The sequence below is a fragment of the Camelus bactrianus genome, chromosome 35 (assembly GCF_048773025.1).
Source record: "Camelus bactrianus isolate YW-2024 breed Bactrian camel chromosome 35, ASM4877302v1, whole genome shotgun sequence".
NCBI classification, from domain to species: domain Eukaryota; kingdom Metazoa; phylum Chordata; class Mammalia; order Artiodactyla; family Camelidae; genus Camelus; species Camelus bactrianus.
The window spans coordinates 13,307,464-13,321,714 of record NC_133573.1 but is presented as its reverse complement, the minus strand read 5'-3'; the positions used below and the strand labels follow the sequence as shown (position 1 = coordinate 13,321,714).

The 14,251-nt window shown below is 44.5% G+C and overlaps 1 protein-coding gene across 9 annotated transcripts in view; it reads left to right on the top strand.

The window, feature by feature from the left end:
* The window catches only part of SVIL (supervillin), a 214,933-nt gene that overhangs the window by 65,333 nt on the left and 135,349 nt on the right, over window positions 1-14,251 (top strand). The window contains exon 1 of one of the 9 annotated variants that reach the window (XM_045519227.2): window positions 13,264-13,821. The exons of the other annotated variants lie outside the window; for them this stretch is intronic. The gene's annotated coding sequence lies outside the window, so the exon portion shown is untranslated. Of the gene's footprint in view, window positions 1-13,263; window positions 13,822-14,251 lie in introns of those variants that run through there. 9 annotated transcript variants of the gene reach the window in all.

Genomic DNA, 14,251 nt, shown 5'->3' with positions numbered 1-14,251 from the left:
TCACAGCAGTATCAGTCACAGTTGCCAAAGAATGGGAATAATCCCAAAGTCCATCAGCTGGTGAACAAATATGTTCACTGGTGGATGTTGTGTATTCATATGACAGGATATGATCTGACTACACAAGGGAACGGAGGACCGATAGATCTTACAACTAGGTGAATTCTGGAAATACACTAAGTGAAAGAAACCAGACACGACAGACCGTCATATGATTCCATTTATATGAAATTTCCAAAACAGGCAAATCTGTAGAGACAGAAAGTAGGTTAATGGTTGCCTAGGACTGGATTGTTTAGGGGAAATTGAGAGTGACTGCTAATGGGCAGTGGTTTCCTTTGGGGGTGATGAAAATGTCTAAAGTGGATTCGATAATGGTCGTAAAACTCCTCGAATATACTAAAAACCATTGACTTGTACACTTTCAATTGGTGAATTGTATGGTATATGAATTATATGTCTATAAGGCTGTTGTATGTAAGAAAAAAGGGTGTTTCTCGGAGGTGTAAGTGTCAGCACTTGGTGACAGATGAGATATGGTGAGTGAGGGCAAGGGAGGCATGAAAAATGACTCTTCAATTCTGGGAACTTCTGAGAAGGAGAGGAAAGACTGGAGGAGGAGGGTTTTCTTGGTTTTGTTTTGTTTTTCTCTTCTGTTTCATTTGTTTTTAATGAGGAGGGCCAGCTTTGAGACTCCAGAGTTCTGTTGCGGACGTCTTAAGTTTGAGGTCCCTGTGAAATATCTAAATAGAGGGCTTAAGTAGACAGTTGAATGCGAGTCTGGAACTCAGGAGCAATTCTGACCAGAGATAGAATTAAGGTAATAGGTCAATTGCTAGGAAGGGATGAAAACAGAGGGAGAGTTTGTTAAGGAGACTCCAGAGGAGGCGGACAGAGGATAAGGAAATCTGAGAGGCAGCTGGCCAGGGAGAAAGGAAGTGTGGAGGGTGGGGTCCCTGAGCTGGAAGCGCCCACTGGAATCACCAAGGTGGATGCTGTCTGTGACCTTGACGAGAGAAGTGCAGCAGTGGGGACTCCAGGTTGGAGTGGATGCAGGGGGATGAAGGAGAGTGGGGGCCTTTAAACCGCTGCTTCTCGAGGTTCTGCTGAACCACACTCTGGAATATAAGTGTCCTGTCTTCAAACCTTAGTTTTCAAACCCCGTGTTTTCTAACCAGCGTGGCTTGATATTAGGAAACATCCTGGTTTTTCAAGCCCTGCTTCAAGCCTCCTTGTGAGGGTTTATTTTTTCTTGTTTGTGTGGTTTAAAAAATTATTTTTATGTGGTTATTGTTGTCTGGTTGTATTTCCTTGTACATGTTTTTGAGGGTTTTGAGGGACGATTTTTTCAGGTCACTTTCATGACAGCGTTCTTATTATGAAAGAAACATCTTTATTCCAGAGCGCAGATCCACAGGGTTTCTCATTTGTTATTATGAGAAAACACTGCTGGAAGGGTGTCTTGCTTGATTAGAAGCTAGACTCTTGTCCAGGAGGAAACCATTGGCTTAAAAGCAACCCTGACTTCAGATCTGCTTTTTCCAGCTGTCCTAGGTTTAGAGACTTTTCACTGACTTCTGGCAACTTCCAATCATGGGAGAATTAGAGTGTGGTTATCTGGGAGGAATCATTTGAACCTTAACCTGTTACTTGGGCTCTGAGGCTGTGCTAAAGGGCACTTTTGATAGCTTGATCTTAAAAGAGCAAGAGAAAAGTGTCAGAAAGAGAAAGGTTTGGCATGCACTGCTCACGAGGGCTCCTGGAGCGAAGCCCGCCATGGTCTCTCGTCATGACCACATCTCAAGGTGAGTTTATAGCATCTTCTAATTGTTTTCAGAGAACTGGCCTGTGCGTAGCAGGTGGCTCCTGACAACATTTCAGAGCCCTCCACAGAGGCGCCCTGATTCAGTTTTCTCAGCTCCAGGGTGAATCTGTGCAAATTACTTTGTTTCTCAAACTAGTCTTGTTTGTCTTGGGTTGTAGCCAGGCCTCTCGTGTGGGTGGTGCGCGTTGAGCCGCAGGCCTCAGGCCCCCGAGGCCTGAACTTTGCTTTGTCTGTCAGATCAGAGGGCTGTGCGTGAAGCTGGTGGCTGGCCTTTGGGAGATGCCCGGGGCAAACAAAGTGATTGATATTCGTAAATCTGGATAGTTGGAGGCTTTTGGCAGATTTCTCTGAGATGTGGGCGTCTAGGTGACAGGAGGAGAGAAGAAGGGAAGGGGGCAGGTTAGGGACTTCTGGATTTTCCGAAATAGCTCCATTTGGCTGCATTTAGAAACCTGGTTAGCATTTCATGGGCTGGAGGGTTCCTCTTGCTCTTTTTTTGTGGGGGGGGTGCTTTTGGGATGTTGATCATGAACTTAGAGCATTTCAACTAAAAATGCCGCTCATTTGACTATTTAAGTAAAAATCTAGGGTATTTTTTTTTTTGAACTGCTGTTTCCTCCCAAGAACCTAGTACTGTCTGGCTCTCTAAGTAGGAAAAAAAAAGCACATGAAATTCCTAAAGGAATCTTCCTTTGTGATCTTTCATTCCATCCAATTTAAGATGGAGGCCTTATTTTGAATAAAATTTACCATTGAACAGGAAACAGTAACCATGGAAGAATACAAAATACACCTTTGGACTTCTTGGTTCCTTACCTGCTCCCAAACACACACAGACACACGCACACACCCCACTTATATTTCCATGAAAAGCAGGCAGCAGACATCTTGAAGGGCAAATGGAAGGTAGAGCACAGCCAGGTAAGAAGTTGCATATAAATTGGAACAAGTCTTAACTTTGTATGTCACTTCCGTTTGGAGACTCGCTCTCTTTGCCGGGTGTAGGCTTTTCAGACATTCTTTGGCCCTGGGAGGGAGTTGTGTAACCGTAAAACTCGAGAATCCTGGCCTTAGAATAAATGTTCCTTTAAAAACCCCAAGGACAGAAAATTGAACACAGCTGTGTGAAAGAAAAAGGAAAAAAAATACAGCCGAGGTATGGTTCAGGGCTGCGGGCGCCCTGACCAACTTTCCCAGGGCACGGGGCCTGTGGTTTCCTGATGGGAGATGGGGAGCTTCGGGGTTCTCTTTGCGTTTCAGGAGAAGGTCGGGGCGCCCTTGCCAAGTGGTGCGCTCTGTGCCGCAGGTAAGAGCGCAGCCTGGGCGGTGGTGGTGTCCCTGGCCCTGCTCATCCTGTGCGTATTCTTTTGTTTTCCCCTGGAGAAGATTGGGGTTTCTGGTCACTTTCTGAGATGCTGTTGTTCTGTAACCCTCCCAGTTCCTACTGAGAAGTAAGCCTCAGAGCTTAAGCAGTTTACAGCAGAGCCAGGAGACAGATCAGATAAAATTTTGAGCCCCGGAGCCCCGCTCCTCTGGCCCCATTGGTCACAGAATTATCCCAAGAATAAAGAGCTTTGCAGCGTTGTCCTGAGAACACGGCCCTGTTGTTCCTGGCTTCCCCCCCACTGGGATAAAAACCATGATGTTGCCTGTCTGATGTTGGCAGGGTGGGTCCCACTGTTTGGTTCGGAGCCCCGGGGAGCCATGGCCATGGCCCTCCGCCTCTGTGCAGCCTGGGATTAATCACTTTGCTCTTTGTCAGCCCGTGTAATGATGATTCATACTCCGTCCTCTACACGATTAGACGGCTGTAATTTTCAGATCCTGGCCCATCAGGGATTTGAATTAATACTTGTTGGTCTAGAAAGTGGTATCGTGTTTCTGGGGAGAAAGTCCTGAGTTTGCCCACTTGGCCATTGTCAGAAAACATTGAGGGGAGGACCTGTTCTGAGTCTGACTCTGGAAAGTGATCCTGCCTTCGGGGCTCACCATGCAATTAGCTGACCACAAAGGCCCGTGCACAGGGCCTCCCTGTGCTGGCCTGGGTGCCGGGGATTTGCATGAGGGATGCTAAAAGATCAGAATGCACACAGGGTTTTGCAGGGGAGCCCTTTATTGAAATCAGGCACTGCCTAGTGAGGAAAACCTTCCCCAAAGAGGTATTTGGAAAGGAGGTAAAGTGATTCAGCCTGGTGGAATGGTTCACCCCAAACCAGCAGGAAGCAGTGAGGGGTCAGGAAAACACTTGACTTTAAAAATACTCTTGTGTTTGGTGCTCTCCCTATAAAATAGCTATTATTCATTGCTGGCCTTCAACAAATATTCAGTGAGCACTTACTATGCCTTAGACACTCTTCTGGGCCCTGGAGATGAGCAACAGTACACAAAACAGACGAACACCTCCTTCCTCACGGAATTCACATGCTCAGGGCTGTGGCGCTGGGCTGGAATGTGGGCTGGAGAAAGGCGTGCCAGGACTTAGGGGAACCTGAAAGAAGGCCCGAGTAGGCGTAGTCCTTGAGGACATATTAGCTGATAGACTTCCTCTCTTCCCTCTGACGTGACCCACATTCTCCATCCCACTCATGAGGCTCCCAGGCATTTTTAGCAGACCCTCTGAAGGGAATTCCTCACAGATGCCAGTAAGCGGTCCACTCTGCTGTAACAGGTCCAACAGAGAACTTCAGGTCTCTGAAGGGATTGCCTGCTCTAAATGGAGTCTCCATTCAAGGGAGCTGACGTGTGATCGAGTATTTTTATCTTTGTTCACTGTCCTGCTGTCTGACATGCGTGTCTCGCTCTGGAAAGCCTTGCGTTAACATCCTTTATCTCTCCTTGAATCCCCCTCCATTATTTTTCTTTTAACTCAAGTATAGTCATTTACACTGTGTCAATTCCTGGTGTACAGAATCCTGTCCCAGTCATGCATATACATACACATATTCATTTTCTCTCAATTCTTTATTACACCCTCATTTTTTTCTTTTCTTTCTCTTAATTCTCCCCATGGTTTTTGGTGACCATGACACAATGCTTTGCCTCAGAATCACAGAATCTCAGTTTTGTTTTTTTTTTTAAACCCAAATGGGACCAGAGGAGTCAGTCTAGACCAGCAATTTTTTGGTCTCTGGACTGAGACTAAGTTTACACCTGAAGCTGTGAAAAGAGAAATACTGGAAAATTAAGTTTATGTTTCATAAAGCTAAACTGAATCAGTTGATTCTTGTATCTTCCCATTACTCTCTTTTCTGGAACTTTTGTTTTCTTAGCATTGTCCACCTACCCCAGGAACTACCCATCCTCCTGAACTCAGCCCCCCACCCACCATGCCCCTCCATGGTTGACTCCACCCCCTAACACTGTCGTCCCCCACTTAGATTTTCAGATGGTGCCTCCTCTGTGTTGTAGCCTGTGCTCCCCCAAACAAGAGTCACTGTCTAAACCTCAGGATGAGAAGTCGCCACTCGTGCCAGGGAGCTGTGTTTTAGGGTTCCCAGTGGGAGCTGGAGCCAGAGACACATTTTAAGCTACAGCACATAGTGGTTCAGTTTTATAGGATTATCAGTACTGTGGTTCCACTTTATTACAGGTTTATTAGGCTTTTGTGGGTTGGCACAAGTGTGCTGCCATCACTTATAATTGTTTCTGGAGGAAAATGAGGATGAACATTATAATGGAAGCCTGTCGGGCTGGAGGGTTCATCCACTGGGCTTCCAGCCAAGGCTGCGTGGGGTTTCTGGGTTTGTGGAGGCTGGGAGACCGTGGATGCCAAGACAGCTCCCAGGTCCTTCCTGTTCCCAGCATGTCTCTGAGGTCTGGAAGTTGCTCCTGGTTCTCTTTTGTAACATGGTACAGATCTGCACCTGTACACGGCGATCCCCAAGGAGAACCACAGGGACTCCGTGTTTTCATGCAGGAGCCATTGTACATCCATCTCTGCAGAGCCTGGTCCACGGAAGATCACCTCTGGGTTAAGTGCAATTTCCTAAGTATTTGTAACTGGATCGCTTTTCCCTCCTCATGATGAATATCGACATGGAAGAGGGTGAAGGTGACTCTTACGGACGTTCCCTCTTGGTGTGTGGAATCAGCCAAGCGAACCCCTTTTGGTGCTGAGCTTTGTGGTGTCAACCGCAGCACGGAAAGGAAAGAGCCTCCTGGTTCTTCTCCGGAGGAGGAGAGCCTCACTCCACCAGCTGTATTTCTTTAAGCTCATGTTCCCTCTAGAGAAGCAACCTCTGTGGTTCCGGGAAGCAATGAATTGACAGAAATCCCATACTTTTAGATCTGCAGCAACCAAAATCGAGCATGTCATACTTTGTACATCTCTGATTACTCTCGAGACTCTGAGTGTGATGTCCAGGAATGTGAGGATGGTCCAGCCATGTGAGAGGCTGTGTCCCTGAAGCCAGGACTCATAAAACATGGTCCGGCCCCCCACCCCCGCCACCCCTGGCAAACTCATTTCATTTGGACCATGCAGCCAAGCAGTTCTGTTAATGCTGAGCGCTGGTCCACACCCATCACTCCTGAAGCAGCAGCCTGGGAGAGAAGAGTTGGCTAACTCTTCTGTTGTTCAAGCCAGTGACCTACACGTGACCTTGGAGCTCAAAATATTGTCATCCAAAGCCAGTGAATTTCTCTCTAAGCTCTGAGCGAGACAGACAGACAGACATTGAATGACTTAGATTATCTGGGAGAGGGAGATTTATTGGTTGAAAAATATTGTTAACCAAAAGTAATATCCCCCTTTTTTGGCTTTTTAAAAATCTACCCAACAATTATTTCTCCAAGGTGCAGACAGCCACAAACCCCGACTCAGAGCGGTGTTCCAGTGTAGGTGTTATTAGGAGACTGTCAGATATGTCTTATTCTTTGCTCACAGATGTCAAAATGCTAAGTTTATGGAGAAAAAGAAAAAGAAAATGATTCCAAGCCTGGTCCTGTCATAGCAGAATTTAAGACGGAATTCAGATCCTGCTGCCTTGTGTTTTCATCCTCTGGAAATGAGCAGCTTGAAGACATACCGCTGATAATAGTCAAGTTCATGGCCATTGAGAAAGCTGGACTTTTCATAAGGTGGAAGTAGTTAGGCGGAGAGCTCTGTTGCCTTGCTTTCCATGTGCTGGCAGTGACTGATGCTCTGACATCATCCTTCCCTCTGAAATAGGTGCTCCACGGACGGAAAGCCGGAAAGGGAGGCTTCTGCCCAAAAGCGAGTGAGCTGGCTCGGTCTAATTTCCTTTCTGCTTATAAACTGAGGAGCCACCTTGTCACTCTTGTCACTTTCTAACCTCAAAGGGGTGTTAAGAATTGATTAGTCAAACCTGAAAAAAAAAGAGGAGACTTGTTGCTGAATTAAAATGAGAAAGAGGATTAACTGCGTGTCACCGACATTCATTGTATAGGCGGAGTGGCCGATGCTGCTGGGTCCTGTGGATACAGAGATTGATGGAGACTCTGCCTTCCAAGTGCAAACAGCCTAGAGGTTGGAAATCACAGACCATGTCAGAGAAGGGCTCATCAGAGAAATAAGGTCAGCTGAGTCTTAAAGGATGATCAGGGATTTTCTAAGTGACAAGGAAAGGAAGGCATTCTGACCAGAGAGAGCACCTGGACACAGCAACCATGACTGAGGTGGTTTCTCACGGTCGCCTCCTGGGGGCAGGGATGATGGGATGTATGGCTGAAGAGGTAGGAAGGGGCCAGGTCACAGAGGTAGTAGGACTTTGGAATTTACCCAACAGGCCAGCCATTCTCCATCCTTTGTCATCAGCATGTGTATACTGCATGACATCCACATATGTCACAGCCTCCTGGGTGTGTCCAAATGTCAGGTTTGTAACAAAGCCAGACATGAAAGTCCTTCCTAATCATCATACAACTATCAGCCAAACATCCATCACCGCAGATCTTGGTCCACAGGAGATCATCTCTGGGTTATTTCTTTGTAACTCGACTGCTTCTCCCTGGTCCTGATGAATATCTGCATGCAGTGGGGTGACAGTGACTTTTACAGATTCTTACATTTACTCTTCAAGAACATTGAATTCAAAAAGTTGGTCACAGGAGCTCCCATCAATGAGAAGTAACTGGCTGCCCAGGGAGGCAGCACGTGCAGGTCTGTGCTGAGAACACTGGAGGAGCTGGTTTCCACTGGGAGGGATGTGGCCAGGTGGGGGCTGTTTAAAATGCCTTCTGGAAGGAGCAGGGAGGACGGATTCAGGGAGATGTCAGTGGAGGAGGCCCTTGGAGGCGCTTGCAATTGTCCTGACAAGAGGCAGTTGAGAGCAAGGACAGGAAAGTGGGAGAGGGACACAGCGAGACGTGGTGGTGCTGGGGCGTGAGGGGTGAGCTCCAGCGAGGCGGGGCTGGTGGCAGGGCTGTGGTCAGTCAGGAAAACGGGAGCAAGAGTCACGGTGGGAGAGGAGGAATGTCGTACTGTTTGTCCGCGTTTCATGTTCCTGTGAGAGATCCTGGTTTTCTGAACTCCGGGGAACCAGTGCCTTCCTGAATTCTGCCACAAGTGTAGCAGAAGTCACCCTGGGAGAGGTAGACAGGAAGGCTTCATGACAGTGGGCGTGGCCAGAAAGTGTCAGCTGCCATGGAGAGGCCAAGTTCACTGGGAGAGTCTGTTGTTGGCGGAGCCATTCCTGGGGATTGGAGGGAGCTGGGATCCCATTGGAAAACTGATGGGGGCCCAAAGGGGACTCGGGGGAGGAGGCAGTGGTTGTGGAAGATTGGTGATGAGGAAGAGAGAAGTAAGGTGGGCACCTGCCTGGAGGAGGAGGTGGGCTGGCGGGACTTGGGCACAGGGATGGGAGAGGCTGGAGCTGAGGTGTCACTGGGCTTGAGTCGCTCTCCTTCAGGGAACTGAAGAGAAGCTGCGTCTCACCTGCGTGTGGCGTGCCGCTCCCTAGGCTGGTCCTAACGTGACAGTCCAGTGTAAGTCTGACCCTCAGGAGGGCCAGTTCAGGATGTTTGGATCTGAGTTTTATGTTATGGCATCTGAGAGGATACAGGGCACTGAAGCATCCTCAGTCAACCCCTTCCGCCACTGGGAAAGCTGAACTTTCTTTGATCTTGTCCTTTTATTTTCAAGAATGAGCCCTCCAAGATTACAGAACTCTAGAATTTAAAAATCTGCTTTCTATGGTACTTGTAGTAGGATTAAACTTCGAGATGATCCAGTTTCCTCCCTCTCTAAAGAGTCATTTTCGTGTTTCTCAGATACTGATCAGGGTTTGAAAACTTATCATGTTAGGCAGTGAACTTAAATTCTGAAAATTCAGGGGCGGGATCCTGTTCTATTATTAGATAGGCCTCAGGTATCAGAGACGTTCTTTTCAGTATCCAGACAACCTGCCAAGTAAACATGTTTCATTGGAAAACACTGCTTTCTGTTTTTTATTTGGTATCAAATATTTTCCTTTGGAGCCATGACTTCCCTCCTTGCAGGGAAAAAGAAGCAGTTGCAATTTGAATTTCTTAAGATGGCAAGGACAGGCAAATCTACGCAGATTTACTCAAAGTACAGTCACAGTTAAGTGACCCAGTTACAAATGGAACTGCATTTGGAAGTTTCACTTGAGGTCGATTTTTTTTTTTTTTAATGTTTAAACTTTTAATTTTGAGATATAATTTGGGATAATTATAGATTCAAATGCAGTGGTAAGAAATATTAAAGAGAGGGAGCCTGTATACCTTTCACCCATTCTCCCCCAATGGTAACATCTTGCAGAACTAACTATAAGCCAGTGTCATCGCCAAGATGTCGGCATTGACCCCATCAGCGGAAGAGGTCTGTAACAGGGGTCCCTCGTGCAGCCCTCTTACAGCCACTTCACCTCCATCTCTAACCTCTGATGCGTCTTACACGTCTGCAGTGTTATCTTTCAGAGAATGTTGTACAAGTGCAATCATGCAGTGTCTAAGCTTTCGGGGTTGGCATTCTTTGACTCAGCATAATTCCCTGGATATTCATCCAGGTTGCTGCCTGTATCAATATATGGTCCCATTTTATTGCTGGGTAGTCATCCATGGTCTAGGTTCACCATGGTTAATTTAACTATTCATCCACTGAAGACGTCTGGGTTGTTTCCAGGTTTGGGCTATTGTGAATAAAGCTACTGTGACCATTTGTATTCAGGATTTTGTATGAAAATAAGTTTCCATTTCTCTGGAATAGGTGTCCAGGAGTACAATTGCGGGGCCATATGGTAGTTTGGCTTGGCAGGTTTAGTTTTTGAAGAAACTGCCAAACTCCTTCCCAGAGTAACTGTGCCATTTTATATTCCCACCAGCAATGTGCGATCCAGGTTCTCCTTGCCAGCATTCGGTGTGGTCACTGTTTTTCAGTTTTGCCATTCGGATAGGTTGTAGGGCTAGCTCATGGCTGTGTTAATTTGCATTTCTCTAAGGGCTAAGGATGTTGAACGTCTCTTCTAGTGCTTATTTGCCATCTGCCTTTCTTATTACTTAGGGGAAATGTCTCTTCATGTCTTCTACCCATTTTTTAATTGAACTGTTCGGGGTTTTTTGCTGTTGGATTTTGAGAGTTCTTTCTATGGTCTATATATGTATCCTTTTTCAGTTACATGACTTGCAAATATTTTCTCCCACTCCCTAGCATGTCTTTTCATCCTCAACATGGTCTGTTGCAAAGCAGAAGTTTTACCTTTTGATGAGTCTAATTTGTCATTTTTCCCTTGTATAAGTCATGCTTTTGGTGTCAAGTCTAAGAATTCTTTGTCTAGATCCTGAAGATTTTCTCCTATTTTTTTTCTAAAAGTATCATAGTTTTATATTTTACACTTGACTTCATGATCCATTTTGATTAAAACTTGTACAAGGTGTAAGGAATAGAGCTAAGGGTTTTGGGGGGTTTTTTGGTTCATTTATTTGGGGGGGTGGTTTTGATCTATGCCCCTCCATTTGCTCCAGCACCATTTGTTGAAATGGCACTTTGTGTCAAAAATCAATTGGGTATATTTGTGTGGTCTATTTTGGGGTTCTCTGTATTATACCATTATTATAGCTATAAAATCAGCCTTAATATGGGATAGATTGATTACTCTCCCTTTTTTCTTCTTTTTCAAGATTGTTTTAGCTCTTCTAAGGCCTGTACCTCTGCCTATAAATTTTAAAATAAGCTTGTCTTTATCTACCAAAAATCCTACCTGGCATGTTGAGAGGAATTGCATTAAGTCTGTGGATCGTTTTGGAGAGAATTGACGTCTATGCTATGTTGACTCATTCAACTCGTGAGCACTGTATATCTATTTGTTTATTTAGGTCTCCTTGGATGTCTCTTATCAGCATTTTATGATTTTCAGCATATGGATCCTGTACATGTTTCATTAGGCTTACATCTAAATATTTTTGTAATGATTGCAAAAGGCATTATGTTTCTTGATTTCCACATGTTCATTGTTATTGTAAAATAGGTACCATAGAAACACGAATGCAGTTTCTCTTAAGCTCAATATCACAAATAGTCATGGTTTCTAGGTTAGCCTGCAAAAGCCAGATTAAAACTCATCATAAAGCCGATATAGTGAAATCATTAGAAAGAATGGTAGGCCACCATATGGTTATAATAATACTAGTGTGAAGTCAAAGCAAATGAGAAATAATTACTTATGACTTATCTCAGAGAGGTCTAAGTCAAGGATAAGCCTAGTTCTTATTTCAATGTATAATACATGATGCTCCATTTTCTTCATGGCTTTATCATTAAATCTACTCAGTTCTGATTACTGTCCTGTTTTTGGAAAGAAGTGTGTGTGTGGTAAGAGTTTCCTGATTTCAGCGGATAGCAAAAAAAAAAAAAAAAATTAGGAAATTATTTAAACAGATTGCACAGGTAGAATTAACTGGAATTTGAACAAAGACAAAAAGCATGTATAAAAGGGGCAGCTGAGAAGAAAGATTCTGTTAGACACCAGTGCATTGATCGTGGCCAGTTTGGTTGCTGCAGGGAAGCAGGGACCAGAAACCTCAGAGGCATCCAAAAGTTAGATGTTTATTTTGCGGGAATCTTTTTCAGGGAGAAAAACACAACTGCATTGTTGCACTGTGACTCATTGTCTCCTCCTATCTTTTCTTAAAAGGAACCCCAATAGCCAGCTGCTTTACATATGGTTTTATTTATTTTTACCCTTTGTGCTCCAGGAGAAGTTCAGAGCAGCTTCTATAAATATATAAAGCAAGGCCAAATAAAAAGGAGTGAAAAGCAAAATTTGTCAAAGAGACAAAAATAAGATGAGGGCCGGGATGGAAATTAAGAAACAGGAGTCATGCTGTGAAGTTCTGTTTGTCATCTGGAGGTAAAAAATTTTGCTTAGACAAATTGTCTTTAACCCTCATGCAAAACAGTCAGAAAGCCGGTGTTTAATCATTATGGCTGCCCAGGGTATCTGCCATCGTTCACCTGACCGCTGGAGTCTGTTTAGAAAGAGGCATTGTCCTGCAGGGTTAATTAGTAACAGGAATTCAGAGCCTGCTTCTCGAGGCCTCCGCTGACTGATGCAGCTGGCGGACTGAGAATTGACACCCAGGTGCCTGCCCCCTCGGGCAGCACCGAGCTTCTGCCCCCGCCCAGAGTTCTGAGCTTTGTGCTTTATATTGAAGTTACGATGAACAATTTAGACGCTCTGCTATTCTTCCCAACAACAGGGACACTGGCAATTTTAAGTATTTGTGTAAGCAGGGTTGTGCTATTAGTTCAAATATCTAAAAAATATAAATAGCCTTTTAAGAAGTGGTTGTGCTTCATAGTTCTTTCCCCCCCTCCTTACTTAAGTTTCTTCTGGTTTTTGGGTGAATTGAGTAACCTGAGATCCATATGAAGACAGATCCATCCGTTCACAGCATGATATTTGGTTTTAAGACAAAACATTTGTGTTGTTTTGGAGAAATTATTTCCAGCGCAATTCTTTCTTCCGATGACTCATTTTCTATTGGAAATTTTCTTATTGGACTTGGGAAGAAATCCACAGATGTCTTCACAACTTGTAAACTTGTGAAGGGACACGTGGCTTTATTGCATGCTGTCTAATGTCTATACGTACACAGTAACGTTTAATGTCTATACGTTAATGTCTGTACGTATATACATATGTTGCTTCCTTTTTGAGTGTTTGATGTCAGCTTCATCAGTGGTTTTGAGTTCTTTTATAACCCAAAGCCTAGAGTTAGAAAGTGTTCACCCATTCAGTTCTGTATTTGTTGTAGCCAGTTCAGGAGGGTGCTGCTGCATTTTTAGTTTCTCTGTAAAATGAGCTGAAAGACAATGTGACCAATTCTCACTGCACTTGAAGTCGCTGCTGGCCGGGCCTGTTGCAACAGCTGATCAGCTTCTCTGAGTTTCAAGAGCTATTTCTGGTCTATGAGCTGAGATCAAGGCTCTCCAGTTCAGGCCATAAAAGGCCCGTCCCATGTGAAGTTGCTTTCACTGCTTCGGACAGCGTCCTCAGAGGCTGAAGTGTCTCAGGTTTTACTTGGATTTACCCGGGGATGGATGGCCACACCAAGGCCAGATTGTGGAAGTTCAGCATCAAAGACACCAGGGGACCGACATCTTCAGAAAGAAGACTTTTCTTGATATTTTGGAGATCCTTTTTCAGAGAACCTTTCGGGATGTAGCCTTCACCTGCTTCCTGCATTTGGCGCCCCAACACCGTTTGGAAAGCACCGTTCTAAATTTATCCTCGTCTGAATCATCATTTCTGATAGATGCAGTTGCCTTGTTTGCGTTGTGATATTTGATTGTTTACAGTGTCCCTTGGGCTCACTTTTGATAGTTTACGTTTTGTTTAGAATTTGAAAGTAGTGTTCACAGAAAAGGAGACGCAAAGAGAATACTGGAGGACATCCAAAGCCGAAGTAGAGGATAGAACGTGTTTTGGTTTATTTTTTAATTAGAAAAATAAGGAATTACAGTGTGATTTCCCCCCTCTTTAACTTAGAGGAACAAGGATTATACAGAAATCAAAGTAAGTGAAAAATCTTCGTATAAATCTAAATGTAGTTGTGGGTTTTAGTTATTTATTTTTTAAATGCCATCTTTCTGAGCATGCTTCTGTGAGTTGTTGACTTCAAGTCCTGGAATGTTCTTGCCATCATGTGCTGATTATTGCAGTCACTCCTGTAGGTACCCTTGGGGATGTCTTTTGATTTTGGAATGATTGGGTTTTCTTCCTTAAAAACAAAAGAACTTACTTTAATGGTACAGAGAAGTTGATACTAACAGTTTGGTTAACAGAATCTAGTAGGTACTCCTGTCTGGCGCAAAGCCTTGGAATTAAAAGCGTATTCACAATACAGAGTACTTCAATAACTGTATCACAAGGATGGGGTGGGGCTCCAAACGGCAAGTTTTTTTTTCACTCCTACTATTAATACATGTGGAAATATACATCACCA